This window comes from Python bivittatus, unplaced genomic scaffold, assembly GCF_059951505.1.
Source record: "Python bivittatus isolate LINGU-HERP-01145 unplaced genomic scaffold, Pbiv_v1 ctg000310_np1212, whole genome shotgun sequence".
Classification (NCBI taxonomy): domain Eukaryota; kingdom Metazoa; phylum Chordata; class Lepidosauria; order Squamata; family Pythonidae; genus Python; species Python bivittatus.
Genome location: NW_028277054.1, coordinates 11,749,083 through 11,756,051, shown reverse-complemented (window position 1 = coordinate 11,756,051; position 6,969 = coordinate 11,749,083). Strand labels below are relative to the sequence as shown.

The 6,969-nt window shown below is 41.9% G+C and overlaps 1 long non-coding RNA gene across 1 annotated transcript; it reads left to right on the top strand.

The window, feature by feature from the left end:
- Position 1: 1 nt before the first annotated feature.
- Positions 2 to 6,710, top strand: LOC148216135 (uncharacterized). The gene is made up of 3 exons (XR_015796014.1): positions 2 to 173; positions 3,459 to 3,567; positions 5,972 to 6,710. It is a non-coding gene; the product is annotated as an uncharacterized LOC148216135 (long non-coding RNA).
- The last annotated feature ends 259 nt before the right edge of the window (positions 6,711 to 6,969 follow it).

The window sequence follows — 6,969 nt, the reverse complement described above, 5'->3', positions numbered from 1 at the left end:
AGCTGCGTCCGGTTCAGCTCCGCTCTGTCTCCTGGGGGCCCCGTTGGGGCCGTTTGCGGCTGGGTGGCCTAGGCGAGCTCGGAACCCGTGGCCGGGTTAAGCGGGTCGTGTGAATTCCCGCTCGTCCTGAAGCCTGGTTGACCTAGCACAGGTCTCCATGGTGTGATCCCAGTGTAAGTACTGTAAGCCACCGTAAGCGGCTTCCCGCCGCGCGCCGTGCCCAAATCAGTGAATCCAACCCAACCCAGTCATTATGGGGCAGCCTGTTGTGTGTTAAGTCCGGCTGGGCTTGCATCACTTTGAAACCATCCTTTTCAAACCGCAGTGACGAAGCAAATTATGCGATAGCTTGTGGCATGAACCGGGTCATCATTTTAAACCATAAGATGACTTGTTTCGTCCAGGCAGCCATTGAAGTTTGTTCATTATGGTTTACTGTGTTGTGCGGATACATCCTAGACAAGTGGCCGGTTTCAAACACGCTGTATCTTCCTGAACATGTTCAGGGTGTATTTCCTCCTGGTATCTCTGCAGAACACATCACAACCCATCCCAGGACATAGGGAGAAGTTGGGTTCATTGGCCAGATGTGGCGTGGCGTGGCATAGCTTCCAGCTCTTCCAACCCTCCAGTTGCCTAAATTCAGAATCCGGAACTTCCTTTGGAACATGCATCTCTGACTTGGATGTCTTTATTTAAATGCGCACGAAATACACAATGAAACAAAGTAAGACAAATACTTCATTTGGTAATTGGAAATAAATGTGGCAGTTTCCCTCCTCCCACATTTGGGCCTGCTGATTTAATAAAACGGATTAATTGGGGAAGAACCTCAACTAGAAATTCAAATACTAAGACAGCATGAAATGCTTCCTAATCATACTATTAAACCATCATTTCTTTAGTCCCTGATCTGTTTGTTTCAGGGAAGAAAATAGTATTTGAATTTCTAGTTGAGGTTCTTCCCCAATCAACCCGCTTTATTAAATCAGTAGGCCCAAATGTGGGAGGAGGGAAACTGCCACATTTCTTTCCAATTACCAAATGAAGTATTTTGGTGTTTTGATCTCTTATCATTTATACCTCAACAGGTTTAAATGGCTTCAACACGTAGCTAGTTTAGATGTTACCTTGTCATTTGGGAACAGGGCATTCCGTGTCCAAAACGGATCAAAAACCATATTATAGCTGGTTGCCTTGGTTATTTCTTGTATTGTTGTCCTTCTGTGCAAACATGCAATATTCAAGTGTCCCTTCCATCTCCGTGTTCACACCTTCACTTTTTTTCATCTTAAGGCCAACATAGGACATTATGAACGTTACTGCATGGATCTGTGGATTCACAGTTAAGCAAGAAAGCAGATGTCTGTAAATAGAGCATTTTCCTGTTGCTCTGGTTGAAAAGATCATTTAGGGAAACATTTAGTCCCCCACAACCTTCATCTGTATGTTCCCACTCCAAAGTGGGAGTGGGAACATTCCAATCTTAGCAGTAACACTTCCAGTTTATTTATTTATTTGTTAAACTTGTCCCTGCCCATCTCCCCCCAGTGGGGGACTCTGGGCAGCTTACAACAGATGAAAACAATAAATAAATATATAGTTAAAATTGATAAAAAACACATTTGCACAGAATAAAGGAAGAGGAAAAATCCAGGAGGCCGATGGAAGCAACACCAGGCCTCTAGAGGGGTAGCCAACCCCATATCTGATGACCTCCCTCCCCACCCCATGCCAGATGGCAGAGCCAGGTCTTCACCTTTTAGTTGGTGATTGGGACTTGGTGCTCTGCTAATTAATGAATTGAAAGAATTAATGCAGATAATTAGATGCATTCATAATTCATAATCTGAGTCCAGGAGGCGAGCTTTCTCTGCAGCAGCCCTTGCCTTTTGCAACACTCTTCCCCCACAAGTGAGGTTGGCCCCCTCCCTTTCAGACTTCAGGAAAAAACTGAAGACCTGGTTTTGTCATCATGCATGGGGTGGGGATGGGAATAGTCAGTTTTGGGGGTGGCTGGTTCCATAGTCTTACCTTTGACCGACATTATCTGGTCACAGGCTGAAATAATATCACCATCGCTTGGATTTTATTATATTTAATAATTGTATTTTATACTGTATTATTTATGTTTTTATTGATTTTTAATTGTTTGGCTGTGAACTGCCCAGAGTCCCTCCTTGTGAGGGAGTTGGGCGGTGATAAAAATTTGATATATAAATAAATAAATAATCATTGTTATTACTAATTTTAAAGCATTTTTCTTATTATTCTGCCCCTACACATTTTGGGAAACGGGACTCCCCGGGGTGATGTTCAAATCTCTGCTTACAGATAAACTGCCATTGATTGCATGGCACGTGGCTAAGTTTCGCGCTGCAGCAAGTACGATCTGCCGGACCGCAATAGGCCAACCTCCTGCTACCCGGATGCATTTTATGTAATTTTAGATATTATCACATTTTATGCCGTTATAAATATCGTCACACACTACGCCAATTTTAGATACCATCACATTTTTGTAACTTTAGATGTTATCACATTTTATGTCATTATAGATAGTACCTCACTTTTCACCTAGACACAGATTGCTCCTTTTGGACTTTACTCGCCGGTTCTAGTCAGCTTGCTTTATAGATATATTTAAATTTTGTTTCAAATGTTATTTACTGATTTCTTAAGATAGATTTGTAAGTGCTTGCAGATCACTCATGGATACACTTCTTGTCTAAGACTGTAATAAATGGACTGACTGAATTGCTGCATTCCTATGTCTAGGGGCAGGGAGGGGGTTGTCTTAATGATTGTTGAACCAGATTTTATTTTTTGTAGCTGATGTACAGTTATTCCCATTTTCAAAAACCAACGCTGAAGCTGATTCTCTTCAGATGTGGATCAGTTTACAGCCATAAAATAAAATGTCTAAAATGGAAGATCCAGATACAACCTGGAGCGGCTCATGATGTCCTGGAGAGAAAACGACACCATTTCCCATTATAGCATGTAATGAAAAGCTATAAACTTTTATTAGCTGTCTCTACCCTCCACCCCCACATTCAAGACAGGGGTCTTATCACGTACTGGGCCAAGTTTTTTTCTTTCCTTAACTATTTTTTAGAAATGATCAGATCTGGCATAAAATAAAAAGGAACGAAGGGTATTGCTGCTAACTTTTCAAAAATAGCTATGTGGAAAGTTCAGTCCCTGCCCATTTTTTACTCAGAGTTTTTTGCTCCATGGTGTACTTGCTCCATTGTATTCCACTGGCCCCTTACAAAAAAGCGGGCTGAATTTAGGTTTGGGAATGGGGAAGTCTGTTTAATTTTTTACTAGATCTCAGAGATTGGAAGGTGCAGCCAGATAGATAATAGAGTTGTTTAATAATTAAGTTTATATAGCTCACCCTTCCTTCAAAGAATTCAAGGGATGAGCCTGTTGACTGTTCTTCCTCTTTTTAGCTTCACAATGATGGTACAAGGCAATCATCCAGGAAATTTGTCAGCTAAGTATGGATTTGAACCTGGATCTTCATAACCCACGTCTAGCCTGGTTCATACCACAACTAAGGTACAGTTGTCTGGATTCATGCTACAAACTAATCCAAACACCAAGTAAAAAGTCATTATAACTTATTGCAGAGATTGAATCCAGGTCTTCATGTGTAGAGGGTAAGGAAGATGACTTTGATGGAGATATGCAAGCTCTGTTGCCAAGGCAACAAGAGGTAAATGTGTTTTTAAGTCCAGAACGTCCAGATAACATTTGGAAGTGGCTCAGACAGACACCTCCCTAATTCACTTAAATATAAGGAGGAGGAGGAGGAGGAGGAGGAGGAGGAGGAAGAACAACACAATCAGACTCGCAAGATTCTCTTATTATAGCCAATCTCAATTAAAGTAGTTTTAGATACTCTGTTGAGTTGATTTCTTGGTCTGCTCTATCTAGTGGGGCTGACATCAATCTTGCAAGTCTCACTGTGTTGTACTTCCTTCTCCTTATAGTTCAGGGAATTAGGGAGGTATCTGCCTGAGCTGCTTCTGACTGTTATCTGGCCATTATCTGGCATTAAAGACCTGGCTATGTGCTTGGGCCTGGGGCCCTGAATGTGTTAAGGACCCTGTCTCTTGGCTCTATTGATAATGATCATGATAATTTTCTCGGCTGCTGAATATATCACTTTTTGTATTGTTTTTAACTGATTTTTATTGTTTTAGAATTGTTCGCTGCTCAGAGTCACTTGGTTGAGATGGGCGGCTATAGAAATTAATTAATTAATTAATTAATTAATTAACGTATGGACTTAAGCAATGTTTTGTCCCTTGTAGCCTTGGCAACAGAGCTTGCATATCTCTGTCAAGGTCAACTTCTTTACTCTCTGTATTATGAGAAGCGGCATCTGAGGGTCTTCTATGAGAACTGAATTATACAGAGTAGAGATTCTTATGTGAAGCGTTCAGTCCGGATTCATACTACATGCTAAACCACAAGGTGTCTGGCTTTTTTGTGACTTAACATGTGATACCAAGCAGCGGTTTGTGGAATGGGGCTCATGGCTTAGCATGTTATACAGTCACTTTCTCAGCATCCGCCTTCCTTCTTTGGTGTCCTTCAGACAGGTTAAACTGCGGCTCTTATTGTTTCCAGTGGGGTTGGCTGTTCTAACTGGGAATGATGGAAGTTGTTTGCGATGCACATAAAAAATAGGTGGAACTTTGATGGCACCGTCATGGCCACCATCTTGATTTTTTTAAAAACATACCTTGCAGATACCCCTGAGGCTAATAACTTTTGGATTGTATTCTCCTTAATCTGCCTTCTTTTAAATGAAAGTATCCAGAAATATTTTGCAAAACAAGTACTATTAAAACAATACACAGAAAATGAGTCGAAGGGTCAGGGAGAAGATGAAAGTCCCCGCTGGTCTCCCATCTTGCCTATATTTACATCTTTCATGACTTCTTTTGGAAGAGAATCAATGAACCGGTTCCTTCTTCTCCCATCCACCCTCTTTCCCTTTTCTTTTGTTTAGCTTTCATTGAAAACAGATGGTGGTTTTGGCAGTTTTATGTTTTGTATCTAAAATGCTTGTGGTATTATCTGCCAGTCTGTCCTGCAACCTGATCCCTTTGCTAGTTTGGCAGAGAGCGTGTCCATATGGCAGCCGCCGGCTTTTAGGTTGCTTCGAGGCTCCTTTTAAAGACGTTTTAGTTATGGCCTGGCTCTTAAGGATCAAATGCTTCAGATCAGCCTCCATCAACCAGGCTTCCTCAGATGTTGTGGACTGTAAATGCCATCATCTCCTGTCCGCACTCCCATCCCTTCTGTGTGCTGGCTTGGAATTCTGAGACTTTGCCCCAAACCTCTTAAGACAGGGTTCCTCCACCTCAGCAACTTTAAGATGGGTGGACTTCAACTCCCAGAATTCCCCAGCCAGCCATGCAGAATTACCAAAGAACAATTCTAGTCCTTCAGTTGGTCATTTATAATTCCACTTGCACCTGAAAGGTATGCACCTTTCCCCTACCATGGTCTTAATTGTGTTTTAATTTTCAGCACCTACCTGGCTGACTTCTACTCAGCATTTCTTTACTATAGAACAGTGTTTTTCAAACTTGGCAACTTCAAGATGTGGGGACTTCAACTCCCAGAATTCCCCAGCTGGCCATGTTGGCTGGGGAATTCTGGGAGTTGAAGTCCACCCATCTTAAAGTTGCTGAGGTGGAGGAACCCTGTCTTAAAACACCAGAGTGGGAAGTGACTCTTGTTCCAATGCAGAGGTGGACAACCCTTTTTCCATTAAGGTAGCATTCCTCCAGGGATAAACAGAGCAAGGAAAGATGGGGGGAGGGCCAAAACTGGGTGGGACACCCATTCTCTTTCTATGTCAATCCCTTTTTTCTCTCTCTAGTTACACCTCTTTTAATTTCTCTCATTCCCTTCTCATTCCAACATCCTTTTCTCTCTCTTCCAGGCCACCAGGTTTGGGGAGTAGACACATGCCATTTTCTGAAGATCTGAATTAATATCCAGTAGATGGCTTCTTAGATTAAGAGAAGGACCAACTGCAGCCCAAGAATTGCAAATTCACCAGCTCCTAGTGTCTCCTTGGTGGGAAGAGACCCAGCAGGGAAAAACATGCCGTAATGTCATGAATTTTCTCCAGTCTACTAAGGCTATGTATTAGAGCAGTGTTGCTCAATTTCAGCCACGTTAAGATGAGTGGACTTCAATTCCCAGAATTTCCCCAGCATGCTGGCTGGGGGAATTCTGGGAGTTGAGGTCCACCCATCTTAACTTGGCTGAGATTGAGGAACACTGTATTAGAGCATCATTCATTTTGACTGAAGGTTTAGGCCAAGCAGAGCAGAGGAAGCAGTTCATTACCACCCCTGAGGACAACTTTGTCTGTTATACTTAAAAATATGATAAGCAGATGTATTTGGGGCAAATGATACCAAGAAAACACACACCTTCAGTTTTTTTGTTGGACAGTTTAATACTTTATCCTTTGTTTTGGGGATTGTTCTGGTGTGCCCCCAGTCTCATGGCCTTCCAGAAGAGTGTGAAATCTGGGCTATGCCAGATGGCCTGGGGGCCTGATGGGGGCTCGCATTGTTGGAATTGGCTGGTGGGGTAATTGATTCTGCCTCCACCCCGTCATCTTGAATTCTATAGTCTTTTTATGTATATGGTCTTTTTATATAGTATTATTTTTTAGGTAATTTCATATGGATATTTATTTTTACTGCTTTTAATGTTGGATTTTAATTGTGTGCCGCCCAGAGTCACCCTCTGGGGGAGATGGGCCGCATATAAATTTAATAAATAAATAAATAAATAATCTGGCAGAGATTATTTTAATAATTTAATTTAATTCATAATTTTGGGGATTATATGCCACCCAGAGTCACTTACTGAAATGGGTGGCCATATAAATTGGATGGATGGATGGATGGATGGATGGATGGA